The following is an 8,072-nucleotide window of genomic DNA, read 5'->3' on the forward strand; positions in this document are numbered from 1 at the left end:
CATCTTTGAGAACTTCCATTTTTTTTTATGCGTATGAGGGTGTTTTTGTTGTTGTTTTTTACAATTATGTTAAGTATATGTGAAAGCTTATTTTCATTATTAATATGATAATGTACATATTTTTTTTTTTTTTCAGCACAAGAATGCTCCAGAGATGAGTTCCGATGTGGAGATGGATCATGTATATCTAGTACGTTAAGATGTGACAGAAAGTATGATTGTGCTGACGGAGCAGATGAAGTTGATTGTTGTAAGTAGATCTTCATATATTTGAAACAAAGGTTTTCTACTTACTCTTTCATAAACAATTTACTTTAACATCATATATGAATAAATATATTCCTCATTGTTGTTGTGTATGTGTTAATGGATATTATTCAAGTTTAGTGTATAGCTACAGATTATTTTAATGATATCAAAGCTATATCTACTAAGGTGAACTACAATTCTAAGATTATATGGAAAAACTTGGAGATTGTGGACATTATTAGCTGTTTCATTCCTGTGTGCATGCTGTCTACCTCAGAAGTAAACTTCAAAAAGATAACTGTTGCCATTTATACATTAATTAATACATTAATTTATACATTAGAAAAATTAACATTCTTCATTGTTGAACTTTATTCAATAAATTGTTTATATATATTTAATTTTATACATAGAAAATAAACAAGAAAAAAATCACAATTTGATTTATGGCTAGTTTCAGTGCCTCTTTTACGAAATCATTAGTGTTTGTGAATATCTTGAATTTTTCTAAGCATAACGTGGGATGTAATCCCTTCTGAGGAATGTTGTTATAGTTTTGAACAAAAATAGCACTAAATTAACTTTGTAACTTGAATAATTAGTGTAGTGTTATTGATTGTTTATTGTCATAGTGTGATATAATTGCTTATATTTGCCTTTGAGAAATCAAAGGATACTGATCTGAATGTGTTTTGAAAGAAAATGTTTTTGCACAACTTCTACAATTAGACTTTTTTAAGCTGCAAGAATACTTGCTTTATCATTTTCTACTTCATTTGAATTATGATGTTATATTAAGATAAGAAAAAGAAGTATTTTTGTCAAACAAGGTACTAGACTGTATGAAGTTTCATTTCACAGACAAAACTGCTTTCTTAGGCCTTGGTTGCATTAGGCCATATCAGTTTCAGTAACTGCTTGAATGGGCAAAGAAAATCGCTGAAACGAAATGTATATAAATTAACATACATACAGGGTCAACCGGTTGGTCCTGTTGGGCTAGGTTCAACCAAATACCAGATTTGTACGTTCTCGGTCGGTGTTGTGGACATTGTTTTTGATACTGGTGTTTGGGTGTAGTGCCATGAAACCCTGGCATAGCTGCACTGTCTGGTTTGAGAGTGTAGTACATCCCCTTGTAGGACTTCCTGGTGGGTGGGGTCAGTGGGCACTGAAGTTTCTTAATTTTGTATGGATCCTGCACCCAGTGATTCCCCCCCCCCCCAAAAAAAAACACATTGATAGAAAAGTGACCACATTTGGAAGACTTTGAACATCAGTCACCACTCCAATCTACACCTATACCCCATTTTTTCATCCTGCATTTTTTATCTGACAAACCATTAGCACAAATATTTCCCTTTTTTTTATTGAAAAGAGATTAGAGGGGCTTGCTGGCTCTCCAAAGTCAGTGAAGAACCTATGTTCTGGGGAAGCTATGTTGGTGGAAACATCTACACCAAAACACACTGAACTCCTCCTGATTTTGAAGGCCATTTGGGATGTACCTATTGAGGTTACTTCCCATGCTACTTTGAATTCCTCCCGTGGAGTGATTGTTCAGAGAGTTTTACAAAACATCCCTGAGTCTGAGATCCTCACCAGTTTTTTCAGCCATGGTGTTTCTATTGTGTTACATATCTCCACTTGTAAAGAAGGAATTATGCTGCCCACCAAATTTTTTGTATTGACATTTACATTGCCACATCTCCCTGCCACTGTCAAGGCAGGTTATCTGAACTGTGAAGTACAAACTTGTATTTTTAACCCTCTAAGATATTTCTGGTGTCAGTGAATCGGACATTCAAAGGCATCTTGTTGTGGTTCTTTGACATGTGCTCATTGTGGTGGCAAAGAACATGATGCCTTCAAGTGTCATCTGGAGCCTCATGCATCAATTGTGGTGGTTCCCACTCCTCTTACTTTCGATCTTGCCCTAAGTTGGTGGAGAAAAGAGGTACAATGTTTATGTACTGTAAACAACATTTCTTACCATGAGGCATGGAAGTTATTATCCCTTATTCCATCTTGGACATATTCTGCTGCTTTTCGTTCCACTGCCTCAGTAGGAGTGCAGACAGATCTTTCTGTTCCTCCATTAGAGTCTTTATCACAACATGTAAAGAGTCTTGCCTTCCATGATTGCACAAGTTGACAAGTCTATGTCTGCTCATGTCTCTGTCCCCACTATTTCTTCTAGTGACTGCTTGGGTCCATCTCCTTTGGGCCCCAAGATGTAGAACCATTATTTGGTCATGCTCTCAGTCACTGAAGTCTCCTTCTACTGTCAGAGATCTGCCCAATCAACCCAGGGTAGGTTCCATGGAGGTTGATAGACCTCTTTCTACAAAAGGAAAATGTCATGGTCACAAACACAAGGGTTTTATGCTCAGTTCTTTTTCACCTAAATGAAAATGGCCACTTTGATACAATGGAACTGTCGAGATTTTCTTTCTAATTTAGATGACATTAAGGCCTTGATTGATTCCTATCATCTTGTGTCTTTCTCCTTACTGTAAACATTCCTGAAACCTGGAAATACTAGCACCTTTTGGCAGTTTTTTTATACCAGAAGGACAGGTTGTATGATGGATGAGTGCACGGAGGGGTGGCATTACTGGTCGACCGGCACTTGCCCACCTTGTCTGTGCCACTCTATACACCCTAGGAGGCTTAGCCATCCATGTTTCCTTGGGTCATACCATCACTGTTTGTTCTCTCTTCCTGTCTCCTGAAGAGACTTACGATCAAACAGACCTTGATGCTCACATAGAACAGTTGCCATCTCCCTTTGTAATCATGGGATACTTTAATAGACAGTCTGCTTTGGGGTGGTGCTGATATTGATGGGAGAGGTCGTTCTGTGGAGCATATGCTCTCAGATCACAACCTTTCTCTTTTCAGTACTGGTTCATTTACCTATTTTCACATGCCTAGTCAGTCTTTACTGCTATTGATCGATCTGTCTGTTCCCCTTCACTTTTCTTTTTTTTTGAAGATTGACAGTGACTCATGGGGCAGTGATAATTTTCCCATCATTTTGAGGGAGATTGACCATAGTCAATGCCACCCGACCAAAGTACCATGATAGAATGGAGCAAGCTTATTGGCTCTCATTCACTATTCTCTTGGTATGTGATCTTGCTATCATTAGTCTTCCATCTATTGATGACTACGTAGAGGCAGTAACTGATTGTATAATTCAAGCAGCTGTTCGTTCTATCCCTAAAACCTTGACACATTTTCCACGGTATTCTCATCCATGGTGGCATGGAAGGCTCAGAAATGGGCCTGGGATACCTTTTGCAGGTATCCCACTCTTTCCAACTTCATTGCTTTCCAGCGAGCCCATGCCCTTGCTTAGCAGGTCAGTCATCAAAGCCAGAAGGAAGCTCAGATTAAATTCACCACCAGCATCTCTTCTACCACCAGCTCTAAAATTGTATGGGACAAGATTCAGAAGGTTAATGGGAGGTAATGCTTCCCATCCCCCCTTTTCATTTTGCTCTCCAGTGGCCAGAAAGTTTCTGATATACAGAATATCGCTAATACTCTCTGAGAAAGCTTTGCTTATCTTTCCAGCACTTCTATTTCTTCTCCCACCTTCTTTGTCATTGTCTTGGTCCCGGGCTGAGAGCTCTTTCCTTTTGGGCAGATCGTCTCTATGATTATAATCACCCATTTACACTGGTGGAACTTAATCTTGCTCTTAATCGATCTGACAGTACGTCAGTCAGACCTGATAACATTCACTGAGATGCTGCACCATTTCTCTAATGCCTCTCTTGCTCTTCTTCTGGTTGTTTTTAACTGGATCTGGTAGGAAAATGTTTTCCAGATGCTTGGAGCAGAACCATTATTCTTCTTTCTCAAAGCCTGGAAAGGATCCCAAGATTCCTAATTATCATCCAATTGCTTTGACTAGCTGTCTCTATAAGGTCTTGGGGAGGATGGTTAATGCATGTCTTGTTTGGTTCCTTGAATCAAACAACCTCTTCTCACCCACCCCATATGGTTTTCATCAACAATGCACCACCATGGACTGGACCACCTGATTCATTTCAAAAACTCGATCAGGGAAGTCTTCCTGAAGAGAAAGCTTCTTATTTTTGTCTTCTTTGATCATATGGGTTACATGGCCTATTTTTCTTAACTTTTTACTTGATGGGCAATTCCAAGTCTGTGTGGGTTCGACCCTTTCCTGTTCTTTCACACAGGTACTTAGATTCCCTCAAGGTTTTGTCTTGATTGTCACCCTTTACAATATCAAGATCAATGCTGTTACTAAAAAAATTTCTCCTACTGTTGCAAACGTTCTCTATGTTGATGACTTCCACATTTCTTATCGGTCATTGAACCTGAGGTTTATTGAGAAGCGGTTTGAGACTGCCCTCACTCACTTTTTGAAGTGGACCAAAGCAAACAGTTTTACCTTCTCTTCCTCTAAAACCATTTGCACCCCAATCCTGAGCTCCGTCTTAGTGTTGTTGTTTTTCTTTGAGGCAAAGATCTTGGGGCTTATCTTTGACTGTAAGCTTACTTTCATTTCTTAAGTCAAGCAGTTTTGTGTCAAGTGTACAGGGTACTGAACATCCTCCATGTCCTCTTCCACCTCTTGGGGAGTGGATCGATGTTCTATGTTGAAGATCTATCATGCCCTCATACATTCCAAGCTGGACTATGGGTTTATGGTTCTGCCAGACCATCTGCCTCGAAGATGTTAGACCTTGTTCACCACCTGGGGCTACAGCTCTGCATGGAGGCTCACCACACTTCGCCACTGAGTCCCATGAACCTATTTTTCACATCTGCCATTTGCAATATTCTTTACCATATGCTACAAAGTTTTGATCCTTACCACTACATCCTACCTAGGGTTGTCTTCCTTCCTTGGTGGGCTGTGCTCTTTCAAAATAGATAATTTGCCATTCCTCCTTTTGGCCTTTGTATCCAGGCACAGCTGGCTAAATTAGGTCTGTCATTGGATAACATTGCTGAGTCTGATCGGCTCATCCCACCATGGCTCATTTACCATTCCCCACCTGTAACCTTTCTTTGAGTCATCTGAGGAAGGTGGATACTCTCGATTGGAAGTACAGTCTTCTCTTTGAACATCTTTCAAACCATTTTTCTGTTCCCACTTTTACAGATGATTTGAAATCAGATGATTCTATGGGCTCTGCCATTTCTATCCAGTTTTAATGGATACCTGGCCAGGTCGGTAATCGTGGGAATAAGCTTGCTAACCACAACTAAGTCTGTTTGCTCTGGCACTGTCACAGCCTTGTCTGTGATCAAGGCATGGCTTTGCACCAGTTGGCAGTTGAGTTGGAGTGAGTAACTTCATAATAAGCTTTTCTAGATCAAACCTACTGTTGTTTTTTTGGCCATCTAGTTTCCGAAAGGATCGATGTGATAAAGTTGTTTTGTGTTGGCTATGCACTGGTTACAGTTTTTGTCCTTATCATTTTCTTTTATGGGGGACTGATCCACTAATGTGTGGTATTTGTGACACTCCGATAACCATTGCCTACATTTTACTTTTGTGCCACTGTTACAAACGTCAATGGCAGCACCATTTCAGATAAGTGTTATCTAAGGGTTTACCTCTGACATTGGACAGTGGTATAGGCAATGGTAACACTGTCCAACTTGATCATATTTTTAGCTTTTTATGGGCCATTGGCCTCTTTACATCTATTGGAATTTTTTATCATCCTTTTGGACATTGTTTAGCTTTTAACTTTTTCTGTTTACTTTTTATGGAGAAAAAAACTTTTGTTTTTACTTTTACACTAATGGTTTGGTACAGATAGCCATGCTGTTTTGAGCCAATAAACCCCAAAAACCAAACAATCAACCACAAATTCCAAATAGTGCAACCAGTAAATAATGTACATGACAGAGAAGCACTAATAATACATAGTTTTTAAGGTTTATTCTCTAATTAAATTAAATTGAAATAATTTTCATATGAAATGTTTAGTCTTTCTATAGTAAATAGAAATGTACAGGCAGTTTTATGGTTTGTTTATAAGAGAAATGTATTGACATAGGGAAACAATTAATTCTTTATAGTCTACTGTGTTTACGGATGTTACATAGATTTACTGCGTATGCCATCCAGCACAGTTATCATAGAAAAACCAGCTGCTAGCATATTTGTACAGTAAGTGCTGTCCCTCACATGAGCATTTGATATGATATGATCAATGATAGGTCGAATAAACAATGACTGCCCATCCTTTAATTTCAATAAATTGAGATAATTGGTTAAAACACTGAATTCTAGTACTCTACAGCAATACTAATTGGTTGAAAGTTGATTTATGTAAATAAACCTAATGAAATTCCTTGGTAATGTTAATAATTGTAATAATAATAATTTAATGAGAACAGTGGGTTGCACCAGTTATCACCAGCATGTAACCTAACACCACCTTTTCCCATGTCCTTCATTATACACATTTTCCTTGTATAGTAGAAGCAGTGTGTGGAATTTTATTTTTAATATGTGCTAGTAGTAAGCCACAGGGAGTACAAGAACAATGAAATCCTAAATAACTTACAGGTTTTAAAGGGAGATCCTTCTACTATGTATATGCTAATTATGTTCCAATTTCGTTGTTTTAGTTACTTGTTCAGTATTGAAATAGTGACATACTTAGAATACTTTGTTTGTTACAATAATTTGAAAAATAACTACTTTATTCTATTTCAGTACAAGAATGTTCTGGAGATGAGTTCCGTTGTGGAGATGGATTATGTGTATCTAGTTCATTGAGGTGTGACAGAAAGTACGACTGTGTTGATGGATCTGATGAAGTTGGTTGTCGTAAGTAGCCTCATTGTTTTCAAGCAAATGGGATATGATAGAGTTTTTATATATGAAAACAAAATAGTGCATATTATTATTAGTGTAACAGTTTCCTTCATTATTTATATCTTTGTAGTCTTATAGTGGTAATGACATAATGCTTGTTTTTGATTTGTGAAATGGAATTTAAGTCTGAAGTTGAAGAAGATATAAATGTATGGAACTTCAAGTACTATTTAGTGTTAAATCCAATATTGATTGGTGTTTGGTTCAAACTGCTGGTTTCTTTCAATATAAATAATGTAACAGATGCTTTTTGAAAAGAATAAAGAAATACACTGTATACAATTGTAAATAATGATTCTAAATCTGAATTTTATGAAATGATGATTTATAAACCTGTAATGATAGAATTTTATCCAATTTCTTTATTTTTTAATTGTTCTTTAAAGAATAGTTGATGCAAATTCTTGTGTTTGATCTTAAATATACAGCATTAAACAAAAACTTAGTTAAGATACTCAAACAAAAAACATCTTAAATTGCTCAGAAGATGACAGAGATTGCTTGTATATGTACAAATCTACTATTGCAAGTAACTAAGAATAAGAATAATCCATTTAGTCCTTAATCATGGTAGTGGTTCATAATAGGGATCACCCATTTGTTCTTCTTTATTATTGTTATGACAGCAGAAGTCACATGACGCTGGTAACACGTCATGAGATTCTCGAAGGATCTTGACTGTTCCTGGCAACTCTAGTCTTTTCTAGGCACCCTCTTTTATTGTATATAAGCCTGGCAAATAAAGCGGAGATAGATAGCAGATAGAGAGATATAGAGACAGATAATTGAGTCAAGCGAGCGGTAGTGACCGTAAGTAAAGTGCGTGAATTGTAGCGTCTGTTTAAGGTAAAGTGACTGTGGAAATTCTGTGTATTGCAAAGTTGTATTGAGAAAGAATAAACTAGTTTTATTTAAAGAAAGGACTTGTATCGCTGAAGTT

At 37.3% G+C, this 8,072-nt stretch overlaps 1 protein-coding gene across 1 annotated transcript in view; it reads left to right on the top strand.

The window, feature by feature from the left end:
- Positions 1 to 948: 948 nt before the first annotated feature.
- The window catches only part of LOC106470322 (low-density lipoprotein receptor-related protein 1B-like), a gene marked incomplete at its 3' end in the record, with an annotated part of 107,644 nt that continues 100,520 nt past the window's right edge, over positions 949 to 8,072 (top strand). The window contains exons 1-2 of the mRNA XM_022398945.1: positions 949 to 953; positions 3,105 to 3,107. The remainder of the gene's footprint in view (positions 954 to 3,104; positions 3,108 to 8,072) is intronic.

This window comes from Limulus polyphemus, unplaced genomic scaffold, assembly GCF_000517525.1.
Source record: "Limulus polyphemus unplaced genomic scaffold, Limulus_polyphemus-2.1.2 Scaffold3943, whole genome shotgun sequence".
Classification (NCBI taxonomy): Eukaryota; Metazoa; Arthropoda; class Merostomata; order Xiphosura; family Limulidae; genus Limulus; species Limulus polyphemus.